Raw genomic sequence first — 8112 nt, forward strand, 5'->3', positions numbered from 1 at the left:
TTAACTTAAATAATAATGCTTGATACGACTGTACCAAGTGCATGCGGGTGATGGAAGGAACTGTTAATCTAGTTTCCATTGCGTTACTGTAAAGGAAGATATTAACACTGTTTTAGAGAAGAAAAACTACCAACATATATTATAAAGAATCTGGTTGGTTCTGTAAAGTATAGTTTTGTTCCGAATAATGGGGTTGCGATCCTAAACTTAATGTTGGTTACATCGAGTGTCACTTTCTTACTTGCTTTGGTTTTTTTTGGTGTGTATTAACAAAAAGTCATGATATCTACTCAGAAACACCTTAGGTGTAAAGAAAAAAAAAAGGTGCATCCAAAAGAGGATTGAGCGTATGACTTAAAAGAATGAAATCAAAATTAGCGACCAAACTGGTAGCTACACATATAACATTGATAAGAATTTTACAGCAAATATTCATTCGTTAGTTATCTACGTCACGCATTTTGTTTTACCCACCATCATGCCCCAAGCTGAACAAATTAAGATGTTAACTTTTACAGACCGTCACGTAATAAATCTGGCTCATTGTATATATTTAAGTAACATGTTTTGCACTTTTCAGATAGATTTCAGTCCTATACGGAGAATTTATCACACTTAAAAACTAAACTGGTTTGGATTGATACAGTCACAACCTAAGATTCGAGTTACATTGTTCTCAGTTAATTCTTGGACCGATCACTACTTGGTGATTAATTTGCTGGAGGGTCCTAGATTAGTGTTCCGTTGCAGCGAAAAATTGCGCTTGGCAGTTTGGAGCCTTGAATGCGTAATAAGAACGATGCTCAAGTCCCACTATTCGATTAGAGTAGAGTATACGAGGAGTTGGGTATGGGTACAGTTGACTAGTTCTTTTTATCTAGGTTTATCAGTTCAAAATTGGAAATCACCCTTGTGTAGCTTTAGCCAAGTATCCGAAACAGACACTCTAGCTCTCTCTCTTTTATCATTTCTTTTTGTTTTTAACTGGCTTACAACGTCGCTATATCAGTACTTGTGTTAACAAGTTAGCCAAATAGGATGTTTAAACTTCTCACTAAAACAGTCAACTTTACAGAGAGCAAAGGCTAAGTATGAATGCTTAGTGACTTTATACAGGAATTTATAATCATCTAATGATGCTCTGTAGGATCAATGTAATTAGAAATAGATTTAATTCCTTCCATTGTTCGTCAAGTACTGACCGTGGGAACGAGACTTTCTACGTCCTTTGTAGGCTAAGAAGTAATCTGATCAATTTATGAAGCCACAGAGTTGCCGATGTCTGACAAGCAGGAAACTGGTGTCAGTCGTCGCCCCACGGAGGCAGATAGGGTATGAACTTGAAATACTGCATGAAATACTCAGTTTTTTTTAAACTTAATTCTCCATTAAAACATTAACCACGTTTATTTACTTGCATTCTATTATTCTCGCACACCTGATAAGAAATATAATTACACATATTATTGTAAATAAATTAACCAATTGTTACAATGCACTTTTGTAAGTTCTACAGTTCACCAGGAGAACTTGATAAAGTTCAATTATTTCAACAGTTGAAACTAGATAATTTATCACAAAATAGTAATCAAGATTTCAACTACGTTAACTTTCAACTAATTTGCTCTACATGTCTCAGTGTTTTCGCCTAGGTTTATATTATTTTCAAAACTGAGTTTATTCAGATGGTAGTTAAAATCACAAGGCCTAACATAAGACAATATTAACCTTTTACTATAAATGACTTACTGCTTACTTTGTGTCGAATCTTCACAAAGTTTTTGTTCATTACAACACACCGCTGTTTACTCTTGAATCATCATAATACTTTTATTTAATTAAAAGTTTGATCTTATCTTCCTCAAATTACCTTTTTTTTCTTACATGCTAAACTGATAACAAAAACTATTTGTTGTTACAAGCTGAAACACTGTGGCATGCCATCTCAAGAAAGATAAGTATTAAAATAACGATATATATTTATGTGTGTAAAAATATATATTTACAAAATAATAATGGCATACAATAAGTTGACAAGTAGTAGTACTAAGGATTTGTTCAACATCTACTCTTTATTGAGATGGCTTAAAACCATACGAATGTGGCAATGGTTAATAATTCCTTAAAACATACGTTTTTACATGTCTACTAGTATAGGCATAGGGGAAACTTAAATGACTCAAGACCCTTTTCCAAGTCTATTTCACAGATCACAAGCATCATTTCAGTTCTCAAGTTTAAAGGCAGAAATGGGATTTTATTAGATTCCGTAGAAATAATCATACACCTAGGAATAGTGTTTTTTTTTTTTTTGGTAACTGCCCATCATTTCGCTTTACATTTGTTTCAGTTACGTGTGTACTTATAGACAGATGAGCCTGAGATGTTATAGCTCCTTAATGTAAATTTTTCAGTTTGATTACTAATTACTTGTATGACTTGTCAGTGGTGAAATATGTAAAGTGACAAAATAAAATGGCAACGCTGTGTAACTTTGTAAAATATATATCTTATTCACTGTGAATATTTGTTTGCTAAAATAATCATAGAATCGCGGAGACAATTCGAGTTGTGTGAAAAAGTGAAACTGGAAACACCTTTATATAAAAGTTAATGATTGTGCCGACAACTAAGGTGAGGCTAGTGTTAATATTAATATGTGGTAAGAAATTTGCGTAGGGAAGAACTGTGACGTTGTATTTTATTTTACTATGGCGATTTTGAGTGAGTGGGTGACGTTGGGGCCAAGAAGGCAAAAACCAACTATTTGCGGAAAATGGCGGCCTTACCCAGAGCAGCCATCTTGAAAAATGGCGACTCCTACTTAGTGCAGCCATTTTTGATGACTTTATTTTATACCCTGGGAGGTTCAAACTTGTTTGGTGGCTCTGTCTAAACGAGTTTAGCGAGGTCTGGTTCATATGAAATGGTTTACCTAGTATGTCATTCAGTATTTAAGGCGCTGTTTTGTTTTCAGTGCTATTATTAAGCATGAAAAGTTGGGCAATTTCAAATCTTTGTGAATGGTGCATATGGATGACGTCATTATTGATCCTAAGAAGTTAGGTGATTCATAGAAATACATTGTTAGAAGGATTTCAGTTGCTGATGAATTAGAATTCAACTTATTGGCTAAAGTTTATTTAATTCTTACATCTTCTCCATTGCATACTCAAGTCCTTTTCACCTGTAACGCCATCATACTCCTGGCCTAGATATCTATATATGTTTGAAGAAGTACCAGAACTAATAATGGTTGGAGACGGCTTGAATGGGTAATGAAGAAAAACTTTAATATAACTATACCTGATGATGACAAAAACCTTGTCGAAACGTTGTACATTTGCTGTTATGTTAAACTTGTATTAAAGTTTTTCTTCATTACCCATTCAAGCCGTCTCCAACCATTCTTAGTCTCAAAGTGGGTTCCTCGTCATCGAAAGTACCAGAACTAAGTTTGAGATGCTCTTATACTTTGCTCAAAATGACGCATGGTTTATCCTACATAATCTCGTTCATGTCCAGAACAAATATGTCGTTAGACAACGTAGAAAGGTTGAACTGTATTGATTCCATCCTTTATCTTCAAAAAGTTTTCTATTCTTGAACAACGACTTTAAAGCACCACACACTGAAATTTCATTTTATTCCTCAAATCATAATTATTCTTAGCCATAAATGGGTGACTGAAGTCGAAAAACAGTTTAGGAACATCATAACTACCCTAACAATGGGTATATACATAATTTAAAAGACAATTTAAATCGTTGTGAAGTAATGATAAATGAGAACGATTTTGAAAAATACATTTTAACACTTCCTATTTCTTTGTGACAATAGTAATAATCACTGGCAATATGATTGTTACGTATTGAGAACTTAAAATAGTCCGAAGCCGATATTTTAGTTAATTTACGCTATTTGCCAACAAGATTGACACACAGTCTTCGTTTTTCATACAAATACGTTTTAATATATATATACAACAGTACAATTTACAACAACAATTATTACGAATAGTTACCACAAGTAAAGTTTTATAAAACAAAAATTTCACCAACTTGCAAACAACACAAAAATCTTCTTATTAGTTCAGAGTCTCCTTCATATTCTGTGAGTTAACTTGAAGTCGATGTACATGCAATTGCCGAGAAGCTAGCTATCTTTGTCAGACACTAAATTGTTGGACAGTTGAAGTAAGATAATATTTTCATAAAACCACTAATGTCCAATGAGAATTCAGTAATATTTCCGGTAATTACGGTTTATAACGTGCGTGCACGGTTATAACAGGTTCCTAGCAGACTTATATGCTCTCTTTTTCTTTCTTTTTTTTTGGCGCATCGCCTTTTATAGGCGCTAGAAAGATTTTCTCGAAAGTTCAGACAACGATACTGAGCTATATTTAACCGGTTACGGAAGTGGATATATTGTCGATTCTTGCGTTCACGAATATTCTACAATCTTGGAGAATTGGCGGGAGTTTCGCCATACGTAACTAACACTGTAAGCTAGGCACGTTTTTAAATATAAACTCCTTCCAAACAAACGTTTTGTTTGTTTTGTTTTTGAATTTCGCGCAAAGCTACACAAAGGCAGCTAGTCATCACCACCCACCGCCAACTCTTGGGCGACTCTTTCACCAACGAATAGTGGGATTGACCGTCACATTATAACGCCTCCACGGCTGAAAGGGCGAGCATGTTTGGTGGGACGGGGATTCGAACCCGCGACCCGCAGACTGCGAGTCGAGCGCCCTAACCACATGGCCATGTCGGCCCCGAAATTTGTTTCGCTGTGATTAAAATAAACATATAACAAATTTGTTATATGCAACACATATCTGACACTATAAGTTGCGCATGTTTTTAAATACAAATTTAATCTAAACATCGTTCATATTAAAAATAAATACATAACAATAAATTCGTTACAATGATAAGTTCTATAAAATAAGAATTTATGAAATGAACCTCTAGGTTTAAAGCTGTCTATGACTGTACAATACTGTATACGTAGGTTTACGGGATGTTTATATTTCTAAATGACTACCAAAATTGTTAATATCGAGATCCAAAAACGACAGCTTTCATTCATTTTCTTCTTCAAATGTAAACTTTGTACTATGATTTTGTTTGTTTAAATACCCTAAAAATACATTCCAACGTTCCTTTTTTTTCTAAAAATAACGAAGGTATAATCTTTAAGAGTTTTAAACCTGTTAGATACCATAGATATGTATATTTTAGCATTGTTTTAGCCTAATTCGCATGTCTTCATCCACTATAGCATCTATGAATTGTTAACATGGCAACAAAGACACCATTTCACGTAGGCACCTAGACAACTGGCAAGCCTTTCTACATTTTATGAAAGTTCAGCTAAGGACTCGTCTTTCCTTCCATCTTACACTGTTCCTAAACTTTGCTTTGAAAATTCAATCCTAATGTTACACTCCAAATATATTTCATAACAAAGCCACCAATGGCTGATAGTTGTTGTGGTTTTCAGCTGGAAGATTGCTTAATATTCTTAAGACCTGTTCTTTTTAAGTGAGCAGCAAGATGAAATGATTTCAAACTGTGCCTGATTTGTCTCCCAATGTACATTTCTATCATATTCTGTGGCACAGCGATATGTCTGCGGACTTACAACTCTAGAATCCGGGTTTCAATACCGTGGTGAGCAGAGCACAGATAGCCCATTGTGTAGCTTTGAGCTTAATTACAAACAAACAGACATATTATGTTGGTTTCTCAGTTGGGTTATGTTGTTGAACAGGCCTGCTAAATGCTGTAACTTGATGAGTTAATTATATAGATGAGGGTAGTGCATAAAGGTTCTTTGGTCATCTATGGCACAGCATTAGTTCATATTTAAATATGTTTGAGGACAAATTCTTGGGGCCAATTTGATTTTGCCAGTTCACTTTCAATATGTTTTATTCTTGAACTGATATTCTTTTCTACCTTGCTCACTTTATCTTTTATTCATTAATGTTTTTTTGTATTTCTTAATTTTTTTCCATTACGGTCTTTCTGTACTTCATAGATGTATTTATAATCTCTCTGCACATCTACAATAGTTTCTTGATTTTTTATAATTCTTCTCTAACTTTACATCTTCTTAATATTAAATTCTTTTCTCTTTCTTCATAGCCTTCTTTTAATTCTCTCTCTCTAATTTTCTGTAAATTTTTTCTTGATTTTCTGTCCAGTCGTTTGCATGCTGAACTGTAGGTTTGAGGTTCTATGGTTTGTCTCGTTACCGCCAACAAAATCGTGCTCTGCATTTTGGGCCATGGATCCATTATAAGAGTGATGGTTAAATCCTATTACTTAGTTGGAGTCCCACAAGAATTAGTGGTAGTGATGTTAACTAGCTACCATCCTTTTAGTTTATCAATTCAAAATTATGAACTGACAGTACAGGCAACTCTCGAACAGCTTTACACAAAATTAACCAAAGGTTTTCATCTTTTAATTTGTTAATCAAAATAATACCACTTCTGACATAAATATTTTAGTGGTTTCTATCATTGGACGGGTTCATTTTTGATTGTTCGCTAAAAATAATGCAAGGCTTAGTACATTTGATGAAAGAAAAGTGTTGAAAAGCATTTTATTTCTTCAACTGGAAGTTTTACAATTTACATGGTTTCACAAACTAACGATAACCAAGCAGATAACCAAAGGCTTCATCGATACTGTGTGTAGCAGATATAATGTGGTTGGAATATTAATACTTTGTCTTTATTTTCAATCATAAGTCCTTATGACTAACAGTAGTCTACTTGTTAAATTTGCTCTCGTATCTATGGCACAAACTCAAATTGGCTGACTAATATACTCGGTAACTAACCCAATGATCAACATTATCAGACTCACTAATTAATTCACTGTCAACAATATACTTGTCAACAACAGCTCTCTCATGTTTTTGTATCATTATAACAATTTTCCCCAAGTCTAGAAAATTCGAAACGAAATATGCACACACTCAGGAAATGTGTAAGTGTTATACATTTTCACTACCTCATGCCAAATTTGCCTTTAGTAAATAATACAAAACGTCTAAATAAAATATTAAAACATAGTTTACAACAGTTGTTTCTAACTTGAAATGTTTAATGTGAGCACAACAACTTCCCATGGGATGTTGTATTTTAGACAGTGTGGTCACAGTAGAGTTTTGTTACTCCTGTTTTGAACTACTACTGTTAAGTTTTATACGACCGCATCGTAGAAGAAATTTTGGGTGGGACCCACGGGTGGTCAGACATTAGAGAATCTCTTCATCCTCTCTCTAATGCTAGAAATGAAATAAGTTAATGTTAAAAGTTGATTAGGTTGATTATTTTGTTAAAATTGCAAGATTAAATGTTGATTTTGTTTCATTGGGGAATTAGAGCCAGAGAAAGTTGAGGGATGGTATTCAAGGTAGTTTGCAAAGAATTTTTTAAGATTTTAATAGTCTGGTAAATATCTTCGAACAGTTTTGCTAAGAGTAGACTCCAATAAATTTGTGTGGGAGACGTCTTCTATCTCTTGGTAAGGATTCGGAATTTAAAACCCTAGATGTTCGGAAATTTAACAGTTTCCCTTTTCCCTGCTCATGGTGTAAGGATATCACAACTTTTTTGTGTGTGTGGAGGGGGGGGGCACATATATAGACATACACACACAAATTCGGTTGCTAAAAAGAAAATTGTCAACAATGTATGGCCTCGAACAGGAGGAAGGCTATGACTGATGTTGACGGTAGTGATGAAACTGTTTGTTGTTCGAATGTAGGCGTCGAGGATCAATAAATATTGTGCTAAAAAATTAGATGTGGGGAAAAACAAGAGTGCCCCGAAAAAACCCTACTTCCAATGAGCGAGGCTCAATTCTTTAACACCTTTACTATATTCACAATTATTATTTTATCTTTCTTTATACAGTTTTTCTTTCAACTTGCATTGTTATGACGTTATAAGTATAATTTATTTCCAAACCTTTACCAAAGTTCAGGACATCGTTAAAATGTTCTGTACACACACACACACACACACACACACAACAAAACAATTAAAGAAAAAGTTACAAAACTTGTTGTTTTCCTCGTTCCCCA

The sequence above is a fragment of the Limulus polyphemus genome, unplaced genomic scaffold (genome assembly GCF_000517525.1).
Source record: "Limulus polyphemus unplaced genomic scaffold, Limulus_polyphemus-2.1.2 Scaffold1537, whole genome shotgun sequence".
Lineage (NCBI taxonomy): Eukaryota > Metazoa > Arthropoda > Merostomata > Xiphosura > Limulidae > Limulus > Limulus polyphemus.